Source organism: Pezoporus flaviventris, unplaced genomic scaffold (genome assembly GCF_033815535.1).
Source record: "Pezoporus flaviventris isolate CSIRO_AGI_PZ_B2104156 unplaced genomic scaffold, CSIRO_AGI_Pfla_v1 ptg000036l, whole genome shotgun sequence".
In the NCBI taxonomy this organism is placed as follows: Eukaryota; Metazoa; Chordata; class Aves; order Psittaciformes; family Psittacidae; genus Pezoporus; species Pezoporus flaviventris.
In genome coordinates, this window is record NW_026892584.1 from 5,040,844 (window position 1) to 5,054,288 (window position 13,445).

The 13,445-nt window shown below is 36.5% G+C and overlaps 1 long non-coding RNA gene across 1 annotated transcript; it reads right to left on the minus strand.

Annotated features, from left to right (window-relative positions):
- Nucleotides 1-720: 720 nt before the first annotated feature.
- On the minus strand, nt 721-12,243 carry LOC133274119 (uncharacterized). Its single transcript, XR_009745034.1, has 4 exons — nt 11,893-12,243; nt 8,712-8,810; nt 5,402-5,512; nt 721-4,780 (listed from the first exon to the last, which is right to left on the minus strand). It is a non-coding gene; the product is annotated as an uncharacterized LOC133274119 (long non-coding RNA).
- Between the last annotated feature and the right edge of the window lie 1,202 nt (nt 12,244-13,445).

The following is a 13,445-nucleotide window of genomic DNA, read 5'->3' on the forward strand; positions in this document are numbered from 1 at the left end:
GTTCATATACAAACACTAAAAGATCTGAAATTTACTTAAAATATCTATGAGAAAGTGACTTTTTCCCATTGGTTTCCTATATGATGAAAGTTTTTACACACCAAAACAAACCAAATCGGGTTTTAAACCACATTTAGGAAAACTAGTAAATATCTACATTAATTTCTTCTCAGGTAGACTCAGCAAACTAAAAAAAAAAACCAAACAAAAAAAAAAAAAAACAAACCAACCAACCAAAAAAAAAACAACAACCCCCACACAGGTACACAGGTGGGATTACCTTACAGGATCTGAGAAAACAGATATCAAATTTGGGAACCTAGGACTAAACACCATGTCTTTTGGCAAAACAGACATTTACTTCAATTAAAGGAGCATTCTGCTTTGCTTTTTCTGGCAAGATATCACCCTCATTGTATTTCCTAATAACAAAGCAACCAGGAACAGGAGTCAGCCACAATCATTCATACCCTCACCTCTTCAAAATTCTTAACTGAAAATATTTACAAAAATATTTGGGGGGTGAGGGAGGAAATTTAACTGTAGTTCAGATTACACTAACATCTCGAGCCAGGTATTCTATCATGATGTCTAACAGGTATATCACACTACAGTAAAACCAATGGCCAAGTTCCCTTATCAATCAGATGACAGCTTTTATGGGCAAGATGCTTTATAATGAAGAGCCTAGCCACAAGAGAAGAATATAAGAAAAAAAAAAAAGAAAAAAAAAAAAGAAAATCATGCCCTTGAGACAGAGTGGGAAAAATGAGGGCAACAAAATACAGTTTGTATGAGTTAAGACACTGGGAGAGCAGAATTCAAAACTTATAAATTATTATAAAAATAAGATACCACCCCCCAGACACTACCAGATTCTTTTTTTCTTGGTCAGTGTACCAAAATGTAGTTCTGCATGGAAACTTTTCAAACAGAACTGAATTCAGTGGAAATTAAAAGACCTGTTCATCCCTGTAACAACTAAATGGAAAATCTTCAGAGGAAAACTGTTATTAAAATCCAAAACTTGAGTTTCCAAAGATGAAGTGTTCTATTTTTGGCTTCCTAAAGTGACTGAAGACATTTCAGCAATTTCAGTATTAGTGCAGGCTTTTCCTCATTGCTGCACTACTCTTAACTTTTCATTAAAAGATTTAGAATTCCTTCCAATATAGATTATTTTTTTTGCTGTTGTTTTTCAATATTCATATGAACAGTTTCAAAATCCTGTGAGTTTCATGTTTTATCATTAAAAAATATTCTAATGGAAATGTTACTTTTCTGTATGTTACATAATGATTTTTGTATACATAAATTTGTTAATGTGTCCAGCAATCTTCATCCCTCTATCTTTTCATATTTATAAAATATGCTTCTGGCTACAGTAACTTTTCTTAACTACCCCCCGAAATACACATGTCAAACAGAGCTCTGTTTTTAGTAGTTCTATTCAAAATCATGCACTGATTGAAATAACAAAAGAACTCAAGTCATACTTTCACAAGCTTTGTAAACTGGTTCATACAGTTCTCTACAACAAGAATGTTGAAGTAATTACTCATACCTTTAGGTAGCTAACAAAAAAGCAACGCAAGTTTAAGAGTCAGCTTAATAGATTCTTCACAGTAACTGTCAGCAGAATTCCTCCAAGTAGCTACATTGTTCTGTCATATTTCTGAGAGTAAAGTTATCTTTGAAGTCTGAGAAGTTCACTGGACAAATCTGGGTGCAGAACCTTTCTAAAAAAAATAAAATCCTAATATAATACTTTGGAGTACAAGTAGTGAGCAGAGAAGAAGGACATGTAGCCTAAATCCTATGAGGACCTAAATTCTCACTTACACAGAACCTGTATCTTCATTATAACTGATATATCCTGATACCCTTAATCTTCAGCAGGGCCAGTTATGAGGCTGCAATGTGCAGAACACTTTTTTATTTATTTGGAAGTAGAGCTGTTCCTTAGACAAACATGTATTTGCCATCATGCCAGACAGTACAGCAGTACATGTCCTGATACTAGTAACAATACAAGTAGCTGACTAGGTCTTCTATTTACCTGTTCAGTAAAGGCAGAAAACAGAAAAAAAAAAAAAAAAAAAAAAAATCAAACTTTTTCATTTGCAATTCTTCTAAACATAGGATACAGTATAACCTGAAATAAAAATAAATAAATGGATACTCATACACTCAGAAAAAGTTCTAATTCTGTACCAGTATTTGCGGAGCTATAACACTGCTACATATCACAGAATTCCTATACAGTGAATAGCAGTACAGTGCTATTAATACCACTTTCAATTTCATGATTAACTTATGAAATCTTCATTTAAATGTCCTTGACACCAAAGGGCTAGCAATTCCAGATTAATAGAGGTTGGTGGGGTTTTTTTGGTTTTTTTGTTTTTTTTTTTTCTATTTTCAGTACAAATTAGGCATATCTTTAGTAAGTGGATCACAGGAATCTGTAGGGCTTGGGGGTGGGTTGGGTTTGGGTTTCTTTAAAACAATCCTTACTGTTAATCTCACAATTTCAACACATCAGCCTGTGAGAAAGAGCATCTGAAAATCACAACATGGCAAAAAAAAAAAGCAGTTCAACAGTAGCTGCAGAAGATTCCACATTAGGTAAGCATAATTAAAGTGTAAGTAGAATAAAGTGATAAATACGATAAAAAGCTCACATACAGATGCAGTAATAGGTATATTTACCATTGCCCTCAAATCAGAGACCATGACCTTCAGAGAAGTTGCCACATGCCCTACACAGGGCTCAGGAAGGGATAAAACAGACTTAAGTCGCCAGGAAAAGAGTAGCATTGCTAAAAGCTAGTATAGACAAAGCTTTTTTTATAGACAACAGTATGTCTCTAAATATCTTCTTCAGGTTTCATGGAAAGTATTTCATTCTCTAGAGATCCACAGCCTACATCTCACTCCCCCAAGAAATGCACATTTCTTTCAGAGCTGATTGGCATCTGTTCTACTCCTGCAGAACACAACTTAATGAAAGTTTCTAGTGTTCATGGAAGAGCCTCACTATCACCTATGAAACAAAAAGCTCAGCTCTGATTTTCTCCTGAGAATGAGGGAGCTCATACTCACATCCTCCATTTTCCCAGAGAATGCATTAACAAGAAAGCTGGAAACTATACTACAACATTCAGCTGAGGCTGCACTACTGTAAGGAAAGTAATTCAAGACTTCTCAGGCCAAGCAGAAGGATCACGTGAGAGTGCAATTCAGTGTCTCATTAACAATTCTTACAATTGTTACATTTGTTCTTAGTCATAAAAACTTTACTGGAAGCCAGAACAAACACTCAAGATACTCCTCTTACACAGATGCTCTATTGATGGGAATACAAAAATAACTTACATAGGCCTTTAAAGCCTACTCACCACATACTTACACAAAAGAATAACAATTCCATTTTGTAGCTCTCAAGTGGTCAAAACTGAAGAAGTTTTAATTGTACCAGGGAACTTCCAATTATACAAACAAAACCAGACTCCAAATGCCACCAGGAAACACTGGAAAGCATTTACAGAATTACAATTTAAACATGCAAATTTGACAAAAATTACATCTTTAAATGCCTAGTCTTTTGGGAAAAGGATTAAGATGCAGGCTTTTACTCTAAGACAGTGAACACGTACAAACAGAAAACAGCCACAGAAAACCAAACCAAACCAACAAAAAAAAAGGCTCAAAATCCAGAATGTTACAGTATACTAAAGTCTTCCACTGTTAGTCTTCTGACAGGGGTTTGGTGTTTGAAGAGATTAAAAGCCAAATAAATCCTATAACATTTAGCAGGACCAGAGGCAGGTCAGTCAGGAAACATGCAAGTTAAATTTCTACCTTGTGTAGTCTCATTTTCAACACAAAATGCTACAAAGAAACAGGCATTTTTCCATGTCTAGCCCTTAAACACCATCCTTCCTCCAATGTAAACTTACCAGGGAGAAAGATGGCACCAAACTGACATCCTCAAGTGCTAAAAATATCTCATTTCTGCTTCCCTACTGCAGCTCTGTGGCAACTGAAACACGGACTCCAGTTGTGATGCAACCGAAATCGTTTATTGAGCAAGAGTATAGACTTTTTATAGACCCCTGCCTAGCGGTTAGTAAATGTTAATATGTTAGTTTCTTTTTAGTACTTTTTGCAACATCATACGCTTTTCTCAACTGATCACATTATTGTTCACGTGCCTTTGCTTGAACAACTTATTTGTTCTCAGATGTATAAGCACATTTCTCTGTTAACACTTTCTGCCATATTATTACTTTCCATTTTCCTTGAACACACTTCTTTTGTCCCCTTAGTCCACACTGGAGACTTTCATTAGCTCCTGGGAAAGTCCGAGGTACATTACATCTTTGTCTTCAGTGACTTCTTTGTTTCAACATCTACAGTTCTCAGAGATTATCTCAGTGTTCTAACTTTGACTCCTCTTGACTGCCATGGTTTGCAGCTGATGAGGGTCAGAATGTTCGTGCTCTTGTTCAGGTCTACTGGCGCAGCTTCTTGTGCAGCATTCCCCACACAGCTCCAAGCTTGAAATTGTTCCATAATATTTGTTATCATCTACTGGATAATGGTATTTTCTCGGCCATAATGACGAAGAGAGTTTTGAGTTTAACTTTCTGGAACATCTAAAATAACCCCATATTTGACAATTGCAGCAACGGTGCTACGTGGAGGGGAGACAAAACTATGCCCTGTACCCCTCACAGGTAGCAACTCCAGCATTTTAACCTCACTTGTAGAATACCTGCAGAATGGCAAAATAAAGGTTTTTATGCCCTATAAAAATAGCAGTGTAAGATCATTAACATTAAACCAGACACAGACCTCCTAAAGAGGAAAGACAACAGAAAGTTTATTTAAAAATCTCCCACAATTAAGTGTTCTTACCTCAGGTGATTAGATAACTGCCTGACTAGTAAAGATGTCCAAGACAGTAATCAAACAATTGGACTAACAAGCAGATCAATACTACCATTGTTTGATGGAAAGTTAATTTAAAACCAAGAAAATTCATAAATATATAAATAAATAAAATCTGCTGATGCTATTAAACTGAGGAAAATATTTGGCATTAAACATGCTCAAACTGTTCACATTGCTTGTCACAATAAGATTCTTGATAAATAACTGAATAAGTCTGAGGCAAGCTCAGTGTACTGCCTCTGAGGAACTAGAGGCTCATTACCAATATCATTATCTAAACCTAATTAGTAGTTTTATTGATGATTGGTGATTGTAGCCTGCTGGCACTAGGAAGCTGATTAACATTCCTCAGAAACAAACAGGGCTGCGGTGGGGGACAAGGGAGGTATTTCCCTTTTGCTCAGCCTCAGTAGAAAGGGAATTAAATAATTAAATATTATACCTGTGCACACTGAAGCTCAGTTTCTTTCATTCATCTATAAAACATGGTGATATTGAAAGTGCTTGAGGCATTTTCATTGCTTGACATCTATTGAATTCTGAATATTTTTGCCTGGTTGAATGACAGAAATAAAAAAGTTTAAGTGTAATTAAATATTTAATTACTATTGTCTAATTAAAAAAAATACTGGATTAACTTGTCAAAGCCGATTTCATTGGAATGCTAGAACAGCATTTTCATTTTTCTCCTTGAACGTAATCTGTGCCTAAACACGGTGATGATTAGTATAATTACTTTAAATAGTACTAGGTGCATTCAGAGGAGAGGGATGGAGCAATTACTGGGTATTCCACGGAAAACACTTCCTTTCATTTCCCTAATATTATCCTATGTAACAATTTTCCTCCTTTCTTAATTGAAGAATGAGCTCATTTAAAACTCCTGAACTGAAGTTTAGGTTAAACTTAAGTTCTGTTTCAGAAGAAAGCCCTTTAGTATGACATAGAATCATAGAATCACAGATTGGTGTGGGTTGGAAGGGACCTTAGGGCTTAACTAGTCCCAGCCCCCTGCCACAGGCAGGGACACCTTCCACTAGAGCAGATTGCTCCAAGCCCTGTCCAACCCAGCCCAGAACACTGCCAGGGATGGAGTAGCCACAGCTTCTCTGGGTAACCTGTGTGCCAGTGCCTCACTACCCTTATGGCGAAGAACTTCCTAAGACATAAGTCTCAGTGTCTTATTTAGTGGACAAAGAGTCAGTTTGCAAGGAAATCTTAAAAAATTTAGATACCTGTATTGGCAAAATTTCCTTTTGCTACTATCCAGCCACCATGTAAAACATATAAATAGTTTATGCCCAATGTAAATCCCTACTGTAGTAAAAGATCAGATGAACAGGCAGAGGTGAAGTTTTACTTGTATCTCTGTTGGTGTCTATATGGTGAGAAATACAAATCTACGCACATATATTAACATACATAGACATATATGGATAAAGTATGGAAAGAAAACAACTCTGCCGCAGACAAAGCAGGGTGGGGCTTAAACTCCTTTTTTTGATTAAAAAGCACTAGATTTAATCACTGACACAGCTGGGAGGAGTCAGTGCTAAGCGGCACATTGCGGGACATTACTGGCCTCCAGTGGATGCAGGTGTACAGCACTGTCATCAAAATTCTTAAGGCTTCTTCTGAAGGATTCTTCTTTAGTTTAAATCTTTTCCTTTACTTGGGATGGGAGGAGGTGGGATTATCTTTTTATTTTTAAGTACTGAGAGAAAGCTAGCATTCACAACGTCGTAAGTACACAAAAATATGCTACATTAGCATTATAAAGTATACTTGTTTTGACAAAAAATTGGAGCCAGAAATAACCATGGCACAAATTAAAGGACAGATAGTATGCTGTATCTTAATCTAAGATCTGTATTTGTGCCATACCTCAACTACAAGTTCTAGAAATTTTAGTCAAAGTCATTTATTTACAAGATTAATTACAACTCACATATTGTGTGCAACATTCAAATCAGGCCTTAGTGCTAGAAATACACAACAAGAATGAAGTATTTGTATAATGGACTTTGTTCATCAGGTTAGAACAAAATTAAAACCCTTATGTTTCTTGAGCTTTGGATCCTAATGAAGGTAATTATAAGGCTGCATTTATACTATTCAGAATCAGAAGAAATTCAAAATTCATACGCAGCAACGGAAAAAAAATTTCATGGATCCTTCTGATTAGCCTGCAAGCAGATTGCTACCTTTTATATAAACACACGTGTGAATGTTACAGAATTTTCCAGTCTAAATTGGACTGCGTACATTCAATGATTCCAACCTAGGTTAGGAGGACATCATGTGGCAGAATAACGTACGAACAGATCCTGTAATTCCCACGCTCAAAAATTGTCTACAGTTGTTACCCCTTGCAACCAAAAATATTAAAAACTGTTGACAGACTCTGTGACAATAGGTAAAAGACAGGATTATTAAAATGACCTAAAATTCTATTACAAATTTTGGATGAACATTTGGATTCAGAGGAGGTTTACTAAGCCCTAAGCAGCCATTTTAAAATTTTAGAAGTACACAGTTCCACTTACAGGATAAAATTTCACCGTTATATGCACTTAGCTCAAACTGTCTTTGCAGAGCCCTGCCAAAAGCAGTAATTTGTGCATCTGTGACCTGAAAGCACCTGAAAGCACCTGAAGCAACTGCAACAAATACATGAAAGACTCCCATCCCACCTCATCAGTAAAATCTCCCCTGAACCAACTCCATGAATTCAAAATCTACAGTGCTAGACAGGTATTTCTGAAGCTATGTGGTTTATCTTGCATTTCTATTAAAAAAAAAAAATCCATATTATTTATTTGTCAGAGTCTGATAATAAATCCTTAGAATATCAGATGAAGATGCAATCTACTTAAACCTTATTTTTTAAATTAAAAATAAAGCAATCCACTTTAGTTAAAATAGTCATAAATTATGGAATCTATTCAGATTGTTATGGTACCAGTCCACAAAATCAGACAGAACTGGAAGAACAGAGAACAATTTAATAGCATGGCTAAGGATGGACAAACCTCTACATGTTTAGAATCTCATTGTAGATAATCACTGAAGACAAAGGAAGTTGTGAATCAGAAAAAAAAGCTGGAAATCAGAAATTCTAAGGAGATTTTTCTGTTTCCCATTTCTGGCCAGAAGACATAGGCTCAGGTTATGCGATTTCCATTCATAGAATCTTGGAATTGTTCTTGAAGTTTTGGTTTCTTTCCACTGAATTAGAAAAGCTGACTTAGCAGTGGTGCTGTTAGAGACGGGGAAGCTTATTATGAAGATCTAGCAGTGAACAGAGCTGAGGCCTTTGACGTTCATGAACAGCATTTTTAAGAGCAGGATATTTCAGTACAGGTGAGGTGGGTGAAGAGGTAGTTTCAAGACTGAGTTTGGTTGATTTTAGAGGGATTTATAAAATGTGATGCCTGCTGCAGCAGGGAGGTGGATTAATTGATCCAAAGAGACACTTCCAGTCTCATATTCCTATTCTACAGGCAGAAACTTGGGAAGTATTGGGAAACTAACAGCAGCAATTTGCACCAAGATCATAGTTCTTCACTGCTTTGGTCCGAAACAGACTTTAATACAAAAGAAACCTGCTGTTCAGATTACCCTGACAGGGCAAAAAGGAAAAGTGTATGACTAAAATCACACCATACGAAATAGGTCATAAGCTCACGATATCTCCCAGTGGCTGCATAAAGAGAACTTGTGACTCAAAAAAAAAAAAATATTACGTTTACCTGCTCTCATCAAATCTGCCATTTAGTAGTCAACAGTATAAAGGTGCTCTTCTGACATACTTACTTCATCTCTTCTACTTTATCTGCTTTTGCTTCTCCCTAGACAAATACATCAGTAGACACAATATAAAAATAGGAAAAAAATAGTATAAATGAAATCACATTGGTATTGCAGAGGAGGCATGCACTTGAGCAACAGGTCCCTCCAGATCTATTCAAGTTACAGAGGGATTACAGAGAATGTACTATCAGAGCATTATTTTCCTAGTGAATGGGGAAGGGAAAAGAGGTGTATTTACAAATGCACATACCGGTTTTAGAACCCTCAAGGAACACCTCCTGAGGTCTATCTACCACATACTTCCTGTAAGAGGCTGAGGAATCTCAGCATGCCAGCAAGGGAGCTTACACAATGGGATTCATCTTGCCTGCTCACTTCAATCCTGACTGGTAAAGTTAGCTGGGTGAAATGCAAAAAGTAGGAATGCAAATTTCTTCAGTCACAGTATTCAGGCAGCAAGGAAAAGGCTTCTGTCAGCCAGCATCTAAAATAACCTAAGGTCAGATTTCCTGGAACTCAGCTGCAGAGTGCATGCACTTCAGCATACAACCCCCTGCCATTCTTGTATCTCTTTATTCTCTCCAGGCTACTGATTTACATCTCCCACCTGCTGGGTAATCATATGCTATCAGTAAGATCAGCAAGATTTGTTCACACTGTTGCATGGATTGCTGGTTTTATTCTCTGGATTGTTGAAGTCCAAAATCTCAGGTGGCTACCCTCTGATACAGTTCCAAATGTAATCTGAAAGGAGTTTCTAGTTGCCTAAGTCACGATTGTACAGACTTGCTTGGCAGGTATTTTGAAAGGATTTTCGATTTCATCTTGCTGCCTGTCAGCAGTCAGATGAAAAATTTCTTGAGCATCAGGGATGACATATATTTGGGGTTTTACACTTAGTCAAAAATATTTATCCAACAGATGGAAACATGATAAACTACTCTCTAAAGTAAGCACGCCTTTTGAAAATCTCATGCCTGAGTCAAAATCCATAGCTGGCAGTAGGCTGCTACAATTTCAAAAGCGTCACTGCACACAACTAGGAAAATGTCAGAATCAATCTTCCTTCTTTTTTATATAAAAAACAATGCGTTTATAACCTAAGAAACATATGGGTAATCTGAGTAATTGAGAAAAATCTAATACCTTAGAGGAGCTATATATACACAGATTGAGTCAAAATTACATTTGCTTTATGTACCGTAATAAATTAACCCAATCTTTGCTAACATTCTCAATAAGGCCTGATGTACAACTCAGAGTTTTTGCCATCCTAGCCAGGTTGACTAGGAGGAAGCAAAAAAAATCACCCCCATATTCAGTACTTTTATGCATCAATATAATACTTCAGGCACTCCATGAAGACATAACTGTATTTGAGAAAATAAAATTGCTTTTGAGTTTATTCTATTAAGCTGTAGAGGCAAAAAAATTATCTGTTTAAGATGCTTTTATGCGAGTGGAGATTGCCAACACAAGCACAGAAAACTATGGCAGGAAACAAACTAAACACTGGACCTAAACTAAACAACAAATGTAACATTTTTGTTAAATTGGTCATCTTTGGTATTTAGTTCCAGATTTGAACTTTGCAGACAGAATTTTTATCTAACTAGTAAGAGGAGGTACAGCTGTGTTTGTATTAGCAGATGTAAATTATTACTGCAATTTCCTTTACTTCCATCACATATTGTGGCCTTAGAGGTACAGAGAACTTAAAAACCTTCTGGGCATGAAGACATAACAAACTCTTTCCTATAATAATGAACAAAGATTACAGGGGCAAAAATGTTGTGAAGTTATTTGTTCTCCTAGGTCTCAGGTCAACTGGCAGTAAAATTCCTGGCCCTTTCTGTTACAGTTATCCTACAAAAGGCTGGGGGAGGGAAATGTCATTTTGGTATTTTACTGTGACCATTTTTAATTTTTTTAACTATAGTTGCTTAGCTGCTGAATATATATGAACATGCAGAAAGATCCAGAAAACCAGACTGGGAGTTGAAAAAAAAATACAAAGACCTGCAGAGAATTAATTCTTACAGATGTCATGGCCTAAGGTGTTTTTTTTTCCAAAAAATTACCCTGAGGGACCAAGCAGTACTTAATAATAAAGCAATGGTTAGAATTACTCAGGCCCTAAATATGGTTAAAAAGTAGATGTTCACGGTAAGATATTAAAGCTCAAATATTCAAGAGGTCACAGACTTTTCAAATGTGTTGCGCTAGACTATGCTCTTCTTTGCCAAATGAGAGGCTGAGGATGCTGGCAGAAACCTAGCAGAATTTTAAAACTCCTCCAATTCAAACAAATGAAACGCTGTTCACCAGACCAAATGACCTTAAAATCAGCAGTATGATGAAGGGACTTTCCAGCTCCTAGATTTCTGTTGAGTTCTGAAGAAGATACGGCTTCTCTTAGCCAACTCCCTCAATATGTTATGGCTACTAACCCCATGCTAGCTCTGCCAGCCTTTCAATAATATGCAATAATGGCTTGATGCTTTAGACTGCAAAACTCTGGCAAAACTCCCACTGACCAGCAGGTATGCTGACATACTGTGGAAGGAAGTACCACACATGGAACCAATATATGTGGTTCAGAAAATGGGGAAGTTTCAAGGCCAGGTTGGACGAGGCCTTGAGTGATATGATTTAGCGTAAGGTATCCCTGCCCATAGCAAGGGGGTTGGAACTAGATGATCTTAAGATCCTTTCCAACCCTAATGATTCTATGATTCTAAGTTTGAGTTTAAAGAAAGTGTGTACAACTTTTAAATTACGGATTGATTTCCTTTACATAAAGCCAGTAATACTCATGTTTAAAGCTACATAAATGCTTCAGCTATCGTGAAAAGGTTTGTAAAAGCTTTGGTAACAAACTTCAATATGGTTCATTATCTCCATTCACTTGATCAACTACCTCTTTTTAGCAAAGTCTGCATAAAAAGTAAGATGGCCTCTCTTTTTGGTTTTACCTATGTAGTACATATTATGTTACCAGTGTCCACTGAGAACCATACCAAATGTAAGTGCAATAAAGCATTGTGAATTCAGTTATTTAAATAGAGTTTGAACACTAAGATGTAGGGTTCATGCTTTAGTATTCCATTATTAGGCTACCTCATGAAAATGAATGCATTCACTGCTCAGTCCTGATTCATCTGAATAAGATTGCAGAATCAGCCTCCTCATATCATCTTTCTTCATGGCTTCTGTACTAGAGCTCCTGTAAACAACCACAGTCTCAGAAGATAAGCCTTGGCAAGAAATACATAATTCTACTAATTTCACAAGTGTTTGCATCACGTGACCTTCTTCAGTTCCATCATTATTTCAGAACTATGATATTTCTTTGCATTCACTGCTGTAGCATTTTACAGTAAGGACTCAGAAGAATAAAGTTAGCAACAGTGTCCCTGTATTGTCTGTGATTAATGTTATAGAATTAAGTGGTGTACTGGACTTCATGCAAGACCTTAAATTTATCAGTTTTCAGATTATGGAAATTAAAAATTTCAAAACCAGGGAAAGTTCTCTTGTTGTTTTATATTAAAAAAAAAAAAAAAAAAAGATAAATAGTGAAGGCTTTCAAACAGTGATATCACTTACACAGAAGGCACATTTCTGTTCATGAACCCTCCATTTTAGTTTTGAAACAGAATGTCATCACTTACCAGCTTAGTCCTTTGTTATTAACCTAACAAGTAGCTTACATTGTGAACACCCTTATATTCTATCATGTTTCCCCACCCTAGCACAGAGAATTTGTACTGGCATAATTTTTTTAAGAATCAGTGAATACAGAAACAATTTATTTTCAAAGGGGAGAAGGTGCTAATTCCCTGCAGCCTGGTTGAATATGTTAGCTTTTCAAACCATCCAATCAATGGATGCACCTACATGAGTCTTTAAGTTCAGATCACGAGCACGCTTTTGAAGTGAATCTCCTATTCAGTCCCTCTTACCTTACTTCGTTTTATGCAGCACAGGTCAGTGTACAGCTAGATGTCCCCCAAATGAAACAAAGCTGAAAGATGTCCTCCACAGACCATATAATGTGCTCCAACTACTAATGGTCTTTCAGTTGACAGGAACAAATTGTAGCTAGTTCAGAGCAGATTCCCACCTTTTCCCCATTCACATATAATGTGGATATAAGGTTTTTGGCACCAACTATAGATTGGCTCTTACTGCACAACCCTACTTGTTAATACAGACATGGACAATATTAGCTCAGGTGGTGGGGATGCTGGAGCCAAATTCTGTGCGTCAGGATGTATTTCCTTCTTCCATCTCAGCTTTCCTCTTCATAAAATTTCCTTTGAGGAAATGATTTTAAAAATAGAACTTTTTGTTTGCATGGGAGTAATGGATGCAAGTTAGATTCACATATGCCAGGAAGTCTGAGATGAAAAATCCAAGTTCTAGCAATCACAGCCTGACACATTATACGTATATGCATGTTATTGGCATGTACGAAGATGTGTAGTTTACACAATTCTTTTTATCATGTTTAGAATTTGCTATGACACTTATCCTGTGACTCCACTACATTCTAACTGAAGTTTAAAAATCCAGGTATTTATTTCAGAATATTTTGTGTCAAACAGATTCATGTCTCCATTGAAGTACTGTATTAAAAAAAAAAAAAAAGGCAAGTTTGGAAATCACAG